Source organism: Balaenoptera ricei, chromosome 1, assembly GCF_028023285.1.
Source record: "Balaenoptera ricei isolate mBalRic1 chromosome 1, mBalRic1.hap2, whole genome shotgun sequence".
In the NCBI taxonomy this organism is placed as follows: domain Eukaryota; kingdom Metazoa; phylum Chordata; class Mammalia; order Artiodactyla; family Balaenopteridae; genus Balaenoptera; species Balaenoptera ricei.
This window is the reverse complement of record NC_082639.1, coordinates 135,803,215-135,815,959: the sequence shown is the minus strand read 5'-3', so window position 1 is coordinate 135,815,959 and position 12,745 is coordinate 135,803,215.

Genomic DNA, 12,745 nt, shown 5'->3' with positions numbered 1-12,745 from the left:
TGCTAGCCTGGCTCACCGACTTTTCTGAGGCATCTTTATTAATGGAGTAATCGCTTCAGATGAAAGACACAAACCTCAAATGTTAGTTTTTTCAAAGGGAAAAAACAGACCGGTAGGTTCTTCTAGTTAAAAACTCTATCTCATTCCCTTTCAGGGATAACAACATTTTAGAAATTGATTGTCTGTTTTAATATGAATCCTTGATTAACAAGTTGTGAAAAAATGTTAGATAAGTTTGTTGCTTAGAAATATTATGGTAGCCTTTAGAAACTCAGGATGAGGAGGCATAGTTGGTCCTTGCTATCAATAAATATCAGCGGAGGGGAAGTTAAAATTTTCCTGTAATCTCTTTATTTGATAGCTACCACCAGAATCTTACTTTCTGTTTTCCTATAAATGCTTTACTATTTCTTGGGGGACAAACCCAAGAATTTTCCAAAGAGAAGTAAATGCTACGTTATTAGCTGTATGAAGAAGTGATGAGAAGGGGGAAATTGTCCTGGATTCTGGCCTCTGAGTCCAGTGTGATCTGCTTTTCACAGTGACCAGTGGGAAGGCACAGTGCCAGGGACAGGTAGATGGGAGACAGCTGTCACCCACCATATAAGCACCATTGAGAACAGGTGGACAGATTTCTTTCAGACTATGTCCATCTGAAGGAAACCATATTTCGGCTACATTGACTTTTCTTTGAACCCTCCGTCTTGTCTTTTCTTCTCAGAGACAGAGCATAAGTGGGTCCCACCTGAAATTATGAGAAGCCAGGATGTCTAAGGGCAATCTAAGTGGATTGCGGGATCTTATTAGTTCTCTGACCAGGGATTGAACCCAGGCCTTTGGCAGTGAAAGCGCCAAGGACCCACTAACCACTGGACCGCCAGGGAATTCCCTAAGTGCTCTTTCAACCTACTTCTCCCTTTACTCACTTATGCTGACGTGCCAAAAACTGAGAGTTCTGATTTTAAGATTTCTTAAAGGAGAAGCCATTGGTTCCTGACTGATCTGGCAGATCTATTTAAGTTCTGCTATTAGACCACAAAATAATTCAACAGGCTAAAACAGTGAACATAGACCATAGAGGATGAAAAGTTAACGGACTGAGACATTTCTTTTGCCTATAGTTTGGGAATGTTTTTCTTTTGTTGTGAAACTGCAGTCAGACCAGCTTTTGTTTAGCTCTTTCAGAAAGGATTTCTTAGAGGTTTAAGAGGAATCAGCAAGCCAATCAGTAGGACAGAAGAACTTGGCCGAACTTCACAGTCCTGATAGAGAATTCCTGATAGGGAATTTGTTTCATTACTGGTGTAAAATATAGTACAAGTTTCTCTCTCTATATTTTTACCATTACTTCCCCCTCCTCCTCCTCTACTCTCCTTCCCCAAATCTTAAAATCCAGTGCGGTGTGATTTGCATAAAGTTCAACAGTGTTTCACAGTACTCCACCATGTTCCTCAGTATGAAAACCCTAATGGGCTACTCTCTGGATGCAAACAAGTCTCAAAGGCTATTGCTTTTCTATTCCACCCAATATAAGGAAGCCTTCACAAATCTTCTAAGGCATAGGAGGCATTTTTCTCTGACATTGCAGCATACACATGCTAAGCAAACAGCCAGGCCTTAATGTTATTTTAATGAAATTTCATAGCCTAAGGCTAATTCAGTCCTCTGCACTAGCAATTTTTCCTTCCACCCACTTTTTCTTCTCAAACACACCACCTATTTGAGATTTAAATTATCAATTATTTGTAGGCAATATATGAATGAAAATTTCTACAGTGCCGGCAGTCTCTCGGATGAGAGACTGCTATATTTGAACTTGCTCTCAAACACAAATTTCTTTCATGAATTAGAAATCACTTGGTAGCTAATTAGTTGGAATGGTGGTTCTCACTTTTTTAAGGATAATCAAACAGTTCTCCCCTCCCCATTATCACGTGTGACGTTGCCATGGGCAGGTATCTTTATACCTGGGCAGGAGAAGGAAAGATATGAAAACTCGTTTGGGAATTACTGGGTTAAGTCTTTGATATCCTGGAACAAAGATGCTGAAATGACTCACTTCACATTTCATGTAAAACTCAGAAATATTTACGCCTTAGCTAGTGCATTTAATTCACAAAGAAACATGGAAAAGTGAAAGTCACTTTACATCGAAATCCCACTTAGAAGACAGGCTAAGAAACAATCAAATACATCACCATCACCCCAGGAAGGGCCCTTCTTTTTCTTCATTAACTTTAACAATGCCACCTGCTTACTTTACAAATAAAAATCACCCTAGGTGGCTTGGGCTTGGCTCTCTTAATAAGTTCAAGCGCTCCATCTCAGCTAGCAGAGTTAAAAAAAATCTCCACTTAAATCACATATGCAAGGGAAAGAGGATTCTAGGGTGCAGACTTTGAAAATTTGTTTTGCTGACTTATGCATACTTTGGTATAGAGAGGAAACTGAGTGGATGGCAACATCTCTCTATTGAATTACTCCGAGGACAAATAAATGATCCATTTTACCACTTGAGCCTTGGCCCACTCTAAGTTTTAAACTCAGAGCCATGCCTGGGATACCAATAAAGGTATCTTATGACAAAAGAGAACCAGGTAGAGGTTATCCTGCCAAAGACCATTCAGGACTACCTAGAAAATGATTCTCAACCTTGGCTGCCCATTAAAATCATCTGAGGAGCTTTTAAAGCCCAGGTTGCACAGCAGGCCACTTAAACGTGAACGTCTAGAGGGGGCCCCAGGCAGCAGTACTTTTTTAAATGCCCCAGGTGATTCTAATGTGCAGCCAAGATGGAGAACTACTTGTCTAGGTCAACTGGCTCTGTAACAGAAAGCATTAAGGTCACTGTTCACCCAAGCCAGATAGAAGAAAGATAAGACTCTATGCTTCCTCCCAGATTCATGGATTTAACATGCCTCAAACAAATTACCTAGGCATTTCTCACTTTTTTGTTTGTTTTGTATTTCAATAAATCACTTTGGCTGTAAAACAGGCTGCACTGCTGACAGTATATTACTGACTTAGTAAGACTGCACCTTAAGTATGTGTTTGTAGCAAAACAGCTGGGGACAGGCCTAGGCAAAAACTCTGGGCACACACAAAAGATAAGCCAGCAGGAGTTAATTCCTGAGTCTAGGATATTAGGAGCATGGCTTATAGGCTGACAATGATTCTATAGTTAGAAAAAAAATAGCTGTGGTGAATAGATTCACTTGATTTTACTGCCTATCTCCCTATAGCATTCAAACTGTATTGGGGCAAACGTTACTATATCAGTTGTCACCAATGAGTACTGCTTGTCTCATTTGGAATTTCACACTATACTGTCACTTGCCCTACCCAGTCACCAGGAAAGTAACTACTTATCAGCTAGTACCTAAAACACAGATGCCGACCTCTAAAAATCTGAAAATGGATCACTCTCTCATTTTCACTCCTAATCAGAGAATCCCTGTTTGCAATTACAACCAGCCAGTGCATTAGAAATGAAAAGGTGGAAAGCATCCGGGGATATTTCTGAAAAGGCCAGTAGTCCTTCCTCAGCTGTAACAAATGTTCAAACGGTAGGTAACCTGACTTGGCTCAGTGTACTTGTGCCCCAAACAGCAAATCAGTTGAGTGCTACAACTGCATTTAAAGATTAGGTGGCCTGCCTAGTGGCATTTTACTCCCGAAACTGAATTTCCTGACACCCACAACAGGCCATCCTGACTATTTCAACAGTATTGGCATTAAAACCAGAAAAATCTCTCTTCGGAGTGTCTAAAAGCAAAACAGGTCATCCAAAAAACTGCATGCAAAACTGCAAGTTAAGATATTGGCAGAAGGCTCATTATCAGGAAACTATGGTTGATATTCCAGTCCCCCAAAATGGACTGCAAATGGCAATTTAAAAATAAAAAAAAAAACAACTCAGGATTCAAACAAAATTTTCACATCATTAAAAGGAGTTGAGTGCACCTTTAAAAACAACAGAAAGACTCCACTTCCACGGGGCTACTCTTGCCAAATAGAAGCCAGTGGATAAAAGCACTAAACCCAAGTGTTCTGACACTGTTTGATTTGTGCAACGAAACCAAACACTGACATCTGAACATGACAAGAAGTGAGATACTGCAGTCTCTATATTTTGGGTCTGGCTTTCCTTTGCTTGCTACAGAAAGCTACACTCTTTCTTCAGCCAAGTGCTCAGAGGTAGAGGAGCTGAAGCGAGTACAAGAGAATGGGGTGGATGGTGGCTGAGGAATCCAGCCTCCTGCCTAAGGGGCTACAGGGCAATCTTGGAATATTCTCAGTCTTTAATGGGAGGTAGAATTTTCTACACTGACTTATCTGCCTTCATCAGACACCTTTTTCTCACATACATACATAAAATCACATACACATAGCTGGCAACTCACAATGATATTGCAACTTGCAGCAACTGTACACCTAGCCCAACAGATACTTTCAATCTAAATTTTATATTATCCCTCAGCTTTTCTCAGGTAGATGCAAGCCAAATTTGTTCTTTTGAGATCCCTCCTTTTGCCAGGCTTCTAAACATACATTTCACTTTAACGCCTACATCTTTTGTCGCTGAAGAACAGCTGCACTAAGTGGGTGCAAAGTGTTATAACATCTTTCTTTATAAATAGAAAGTGCAAGAAACAATTTTCTTAGCCAAAATACAAACAAAGCAACTAAAAGCTCTCATAGCCTACTATGCCAAGAATTTGATTTTTATAATCAATGATACAGCTAACAAGATGCTTCTAAAGCTACCAAGGTCATAGTGGATGAGTAAATATATTTATAAACATACATTTATGAAAAAAAGATATTAAGAAAATAGCCAAACTTCCCACAAAAGTTATTTGCATGAACTATCTTTAGTATACCACTCTGTGTTCAATGCACATGCATATACAATTGAATTATATTAGTGTTATTTTTATTGGCCCACTTTTCCAAAAAGAAAACAGGCTCATTTTTTAAAACTTCAAGTTACATGATTTAAAATCATTTTTGTAAAAATATCAAATACCATATAAATTCTAAATATCTTCTTTGCTATCTGGCTGATAGCCATTCTAGAGGTGGATTCCAGCCACACGTAGTGACTCCTGATTTAGCATCTTGGCTTCCAGAGGAAACACATTTTAAGCTTTGTTCCCTGTGTTGTAATTCTGTTTTTGCAGTGGTTCTTTAAGAACCACTGTAGTTAGGATTCTATTTATAGGAAACTCAGTAGATCATCTTCAAAAATGTCAAAACATCTGCTACAAGATATGCTAAAAGCAGAAACCTAAACCTTAAGGAATTTCTCAGGATGTGGTTATTAAATGGTTTAGACTTGTGATGCTGAAAAGAAAGAATAAGTATTTTGTCAATCTGCAGGTTCCCTTTCTTCTGACTTTGTTCTCTTTTTCAATTTGAGACCACAGTACAGTTGACCCTTGACCGACATGGGTTTGAACTGCATGGGTCCATTTATAGCCAGGTTTTTTTCAATAGTAAATACTACAGTACTACACCATCAGTGGTTGGTTGAATCCCTGGATGCAGAGGAACCACAGAAACGGAGGCCAACTGTAAGTTATAGGGGGATTTTCCACTTGCAGAGGGTCGGCACCCTAACTCCCACATTGTTCAAGAAACAATTATACTTAGTTTTCGTGCAAACACCAGATGATTTCAAATTTAAGAGTCACAGAGAATCTAGAGGAGGGCCCAAAGAGCTGTAAGAAACCGAATGAGAGGCATCTTCATAGATTATCCAATATTTTTCAAGTGTCCAGTATTTTCACTATAAGCATCTTTGCTGCAAACATTTTCACAGCATAACTAATTGGTCATAAGACAATTTTGCCACAAAAGACAAAATAACTGGATGACAGTTTTTGGTTTGATAGTTTGGTTTCGACTGGCATTTCTCCCAGTTAGCAACATTACTGATGCCTTTATTGAGCTGACAGATAATGATGATTTGCTCCAAGAGTTGGTTTCTTATTTTGAAACACTACATTGGAGGATAAAGAGGCCAAAAGCCTCAAAGGTGCAGAGGCTTGAACCCACATTTCCCACAGAACTTTGGAAAGTCTATGAATGGACATATGACAAAATGCCAAGAACAAACAACAGTGCAGAGGCTTTCACAATGCAATACAAAGCTTGGCTACAAATATGCATCCTGGTATTTGGAAACTGATATCTCTCTTAATGAAGGAAGAAATTTAAGCAAAAAGAAAAAGCACAATGCTGAATGAGGAGATGAATCAACAAGCAAAAAAAAAAAAAAAAAAAGTATAAAATACTAAGAATGAAAGACCTGGAAGACAAGTGCTTAGGTACAACACACAAAATCAGTTATTTGTGCAGGATTGCCATGAATCTACACACATTTTAGAGGTATTCAAATATTTTGTATTTTGCAATAAAGTTTTTAAAATTTTGTTATTCATGCTTCATTATGTCCTTTTTAATGTCCCTCTTTTATTTTTTATTTTATCTTTTATGGCAAAATCGCCTTACAGCGAATTAGTTATAAGGTGAAAATGCTTGCAGCAAAGTTGACTATGGCAAAGGTGGTTCTAGCAAAAGTACCTAGAACCAATTTTTCATTCCCTGGGAGTATATTTTCAAAGTCTTCTCTGTCACAAACAGCAGACTTTGAGGTACAGCAGAGTGGAAATATGGATAAAAAAGAAAATGTTAAGGCTATTTTATTTTTATTCATCAAAATTTGCCCCAATCATTATATGATAAAATCTAATTAATCCTGATGCCTAAATGACTCAAACATTCCAACCCTGGTTATTCAACTACAAATGCCAAAGTCTTTCTTTTCTCTTCCCAGCATTTTCTAGAGTCCTAAATTAAGTCTTCAGCCCTGAGTACCCCTTTTATATCCTGTATTTGTAATTCCTGAGGCCTGACCGGGGAACAGAGATCTCTTCACTATATGATAATTGGGGATGACCAGCAAGAAGCCCTCACAACTAATTCTCTAGGAAACCACTATACATGGAATGGATAGATAATACCAAACCTTTCTTCTCCTAGAAAGTGTATTCATTTGGGGATGATCATTTTTCAAGCAGAATCCATTCTCTGCCATTATTCCTTCTGAAGGCAATAAAAGTCCATTTATAAGCCAGCAGGAATTTAAATAAAGCATCCTAAATTTGACAAGTCTAACCAAAAATTGTAAAAGTTCAATGATTTGTTATTCTATATAACAGAAGCTGATAGCAACTGATAATTTTAAAAGATTAACAACTATAAAACTGGGCAATGGATTTTCCCATATGGAAGGTAATATAAATGGAATGAACCTATTCTCCTAGCACAAATTTGTGCCAGAGGTGGTATGGTGGCAGTAAAGATGTGTAGGACATGCAGGCAAAACTTGCAATTATCTCAAGAATATAATCCATCTATCTAGTTTCAATAGAAACTCCTGTTGAAACAGATTTAGCAGCCATATAAATTTTCCATACCACAGGAGTTCTTGCCTATTTGTAAATTAAATACAGCTGACACCCCTAATAAATCAAGGTCTGTAACAGCAAGCTTTTTATTCCCTCTAGAGTATTTCTGGTTTAGCATAGACAGTTACTGTGGCTTCACAGGAAAACAAAAAACAAACGGCAAATGCTCACAATTTGGAACTTGGAACAAAAGAAAAAATGGAAATTTTGCTATAATATAAATGAAACTCAGGGTGTGGGAAGCTAAAGAAATCTGTTCCAGGTATTTGTCTCATTCTCCTTCTAGCTCCTTTACTGACCCATGGTAGATTTAAGAAATGGTTTCTATGGCACAAACAACTGACCTAAATGAACACACAAGAGTTAAGACAAATCAAAAAAACCTAATGCTACCTATAACAGATTAAAGTTGGCCCCAAATCCTTGACACATCTTCCATCAAGTGGTAAGGTATTTCCTCTCCCCTTGAATCTGGGCTGACCAGTGACTTCTCTGACCAAGAGTGTATGGTGATGACTCTATGATAGCTCTGGGCCTGGCCTTGAAGAGGACTGGCATCCTCTGCCCAGCCTCTTGGAGGCCTGAGCTGCCATTTCATAACTCTGACTGCTATGATGGAGAGATCAGAGTCCCTGAGACTCCAGAGAGGGAGAGGAGGCCTGCTGGGCCTAGTCTTCTAGCCCTCCCTACCAAGGTGTCAGGAATGTGAGATCATCTTGGACACTCCTGACCAGTCCAACCACCTGCTGAATACTACCAGGTGACCTGAGTTGTCACCACAGGGAGCAAGAAGTTGCCTAGACTAGCCTTTCCTGAATTTCTGATTCACAACATCATGCGATATATAAAGTAGTTGCTGTTTTAAGTCACTAAGGTTTAGGATAGTTCATTACACAGCAATAGATAACTGGAATGCTATCTTTCAATTTTTGCCTTGGTAGTAACTCAATCATTCACGATTAGAACTACCAAATGGGTGGTGCCTCTAAATTGGTGGGCAATATCCCCAGAAAATATTCATCATTCAACATCTGCTCAGAGGTCAACTGCTTTATCTCGTGAAGAAATCTTCCAATCACTTATTCCTGAATTAAAAGTTCACTAAGAGCAGTGCTGTTACTGGCTATTGTATATTCTAGTTCACTCCAACACTTATAAGTAAACAGAGTTAACACGATGTACTGGAGATAGCCTGGGCTTTGGAATCAGATTGGTAAATACTGGCTCTGCAATTTATCCATTGTGTAATCTTGGGCTCAACAGTTTCCTCATCTATAAAATGTAGTATAATTACACCTATTAAAGGCAACATAGTCTACTAAGAATGTCAAGTGTAGTGAAAGACTGCCTAGGTCAACCTCTCTGTGTCTCCGTTTCTTTCTCTCTAAAGTGAGGATAATAACAGTATCTACCCTAATGGGATTGTCATAAGGATTAGATGAGTTAAAGGTGAGGCACACAGAACTGTGCCTAACACATAGTCAACACTTAAAGTCAGCTATTTTTAGTTACTACCATTACTACCTCATAGGATTATTTTGAGAATGTACTGCAATTATGTCTCTAAAGCACTTAGTATGGTTAATTCTGTCCCCTTCTTTTTGATCTTTTATCTCTGTAGTGAAAAGTGCAGGCTTTTAAAAGTATACACCAGCCTCTAACCAAGTGGGTTCAGGACTCTCAAGTATAGGAAGCCACATCTAAACTATGTCTAAAATCAATTTTGTTATACAAATTCCAAGCAGATTGTCTGGTACCAAAAATTACTTAATGGAACAAAAATTTACTTAATGGAACAGATTCTCCTGTATGCTACCTACCATTTAAGATAAGTGATTTCATAGAATAGGGAACATTTTCCTATGAGATACATACTTTGACTTCCAGCATTATGGATTAATTGAGATTCTAAAATTCACAGTATATTAAATTGTGTTGTTGGTCATATGAGATACTGAACAAATATCTCTCTTAACTGGGTGGTGAATTCTAGCTTCCGTAACAGGACTTACTGAGTAGACATGAAAAAAGCAAGCATTAGAGAAGTGTTTTTTTGGTTTTTTTTCCCTAAACTGCTCTGCCTTTGTAACTAAGCTTTGCGCTTAAAGCTTCCACTATTTGAGCTAATGGACCTTTCTTAATTATGTTACTATGGGAGGTATTTATTATACAGATAATGGGGAAGATGTAAGATAAGAAATTTTATTTATCTTATATATGCACGCTCTGTGAACATAATGTATATTTCAGGTAATATTTGCCTTCTACGTCATTGCTGTTCCTCACAATTGAGGGAAAAGATAGTCTGCCTACACAACAAAACTGGATAGTCTGTACAGATATCTTGCAGGTTTTGATATCACCGTTCCTATCGACAATTACATCCTTTGGAATGTAATTAAGCCAGGTTTGAAAGTACTCAAAATATCCAACTTTGGCTTGTCCTGAGCAAGAAAACATACTTAATGCAAAGTAAAAAGACTGGCCCTGGGAAAAGCACCACTTAAGAATAAGAGTGAAAACAGACACTAAAAAGCAAAGGAGGCAAAGCAACATAAGACTGATAATTATCAAAGAAGTCATAACGCTTGGCAAACTCCATTGTTTTCAACAGATTCGTATTTAAATGACATCTATTACCAAGACCTCAAATGGTGGTGGATGCAGATGATTCACTGGGCTACCTGAATACAATTTCTTTCGCAAGTCCTCTACCCCAGATTAATCAGAATCCCAAATTAACCAGAAAAGCAGCACTCCAAAGTCTCAAGAACTATTACTATAAGTGCTCTAAGACAAGGCAGATATCACCTATGCAAATATTCTGGAACCTTCTAGATGAAGATTATCTATTACTTGGAGGGCGTAACATATAAAACCTACTAATATCCAACTTAGAAAAAAGGCAACTTTAAGAATAAAATGCCTACTGAAGAGGTGCCGTATATGCGGCTAGGTCACTCATCCAAACTTCGTATGTCTTGGTAGAGCTCACAACAAAGTAAGAATCAAATCCACTGTATTGTATCAGCATGGCCTAGAACACTTTGCCCAGATAAATTTACCTCAGAAGTCCATGTATTGTTTCCAAATGGGGAGCAATTATATTCTCCTCTTGCAAGGAATTCTGTTTATTATCATCCTAACATTTTCCATTTTTTCCAGATCTGGCATAAATAAGCTATTTGAACAGTAAGAATGAACATTCACAAATCAAATACATAATGGCCCATTACAGTTTAGAAGAATTACAAACAATAACAGAAATTGGAAGGTAGGTCTACAAAGAACTTTAAATCTTCAGATGTTTCATTATGTTTTAAAACATTGACTTAAAAAAAAAAAAAGGAAGATTTTGGCTTTTTACTATTCCACATGGAACAGAGTGAGTTTACTTGAGAAAATGAAGATTTATAGTAAAGGAAATGGGTAGAGGTTTCTAATCTAGAAAAACAGTACTTTGGATAAGAATCAAACCACTTATTCATAACAGAAATTAATTTTTAATACTAGTGGGAATAAATTCATTCTTGCCATCATCATCATTATGTTAACTAGAGAAATGGCAAAACACTTATAAAAACATTACTTTTTTTACAGTACTTTATGTAAACATGGTATTCATTTAACCCTACATTATTATGCATGGGAATTATTTTAAAAAATTACTTTCTTAAATCTGTAATTACCATCCTAAACTTTAATGCACCTTTAAGGCAAGGACAAATCATAAGGCCTACTCTAAATGCTTTAAAGCAATGGGATTCAAGAAGGAGCACAAATGAGACAAGGATCTAGAAAAAGACGGCAACCTCTTTCAAGAAACTGATGCATATATGGCAGTATGAATTTAAAACCTCAACCAAACTATTATTATAAAGGCAAAATGGCAAGAGTGACAAATTGAGAGGCAGTGGTGTAATTCTTTCAAATCTAATTCTGGACTTGGCAAACTTTTGTTTTCAAGCTTTGCAGGCCATGTGGTCTCTGTCAAAGTACTCAACTTTGCCACTATTGCAGAAAGTAGCCATAAACAATACCTAAACGAATAGGTGTGGATCTATTCCACCATCACTTTCTTTACACATACAGGTGACCTCAGGATTTGGCCTGGGGGCTATGGTTTGCTGAACCTTGATCTAATTCCTAAATCCTAGAGATATACTTTGCTAAGGGGCATCCTCTCAAATTAAGGGATTTACCTGGTTTAATTGCTAGTTGTCCCTTCTCTAAATCTCAGCAACCAAAATACTGAATGAGTAAGTATACAGATAAGGAGAACATTTGAGGAAGAGAAAAAAAAACCACGTCTGTTGCAGCTGAAAAAATAAAAACTTCCAAGATTCCAACTCCTTCCTGATTAAATGCCTTTGCACTATGACTAAGAAGACTTTTATCTTTGTTCAATTTAATTTCCTTTCCATTACCCACTGCTTTCATTTCTTTAAATTAGATCTTCCAGTCAAATTAAATGTCGTTTTTACCAGTTAAAACAAAATTAGTGTTAAGTAACAGCTAAAACTTTCCAAAAGTTATTTCTTGACTAAAGACTATTCAGCTATTAAGGATGAAGTTCACTATTTCACTCTTCCATCAAACCACTTCCAACCAAGGCCTGATTTCAACTATGAAGTTAGTAGGAAAATGGTTTATTTCTATTGTCATGCCATCTTTGGAAAACCCTGTTTCAGTGATGTAGGGGGAACTGGAAACATTAAAACAAAAAACAAAAAATAACAAGAAAACGTCCCTTAACTGCTATCTCCCTTCTTTTCCAATTTTTATCCTTCAGGAACGAATTTACTTTTACACATTCAAGATTAGATTTGACCCTCTAGTATAACGGATAGCTTGGGGGTAGTTTGCAACTCACATAAAGTAAAATTCAACTCAGTTCAGAGGTAAATATGGTTCTGAGTAAAGAGAGAACAAGTCATTAGAAAGAGCCTCCTGCCTAAGTACAGTATTACCGTTCATGCCAATGCCATATTTTAAACTGGTATCAGAGTTCTGAGAGAGAATAAAAGGTACCTCTTAGAATGAAAGCAGATTAATATATTGTCATCTCTCTTCTTTTGCTGAGAATATTGGGTAGCTCCTTTGCTATTAAGTGCTACTCAATAAATGAAAACAGTCCCAGTGTTTGCTATTTCATGGCATTAAGGTACTTAATGATGATTTAGCTCTCACTGCTAATGCTGTTCCCTTCATAAGGTGACACGTGCAAGTTAAAATTTGGTAATGAGTTTTCAGCATTAGCTAAAGTCCAT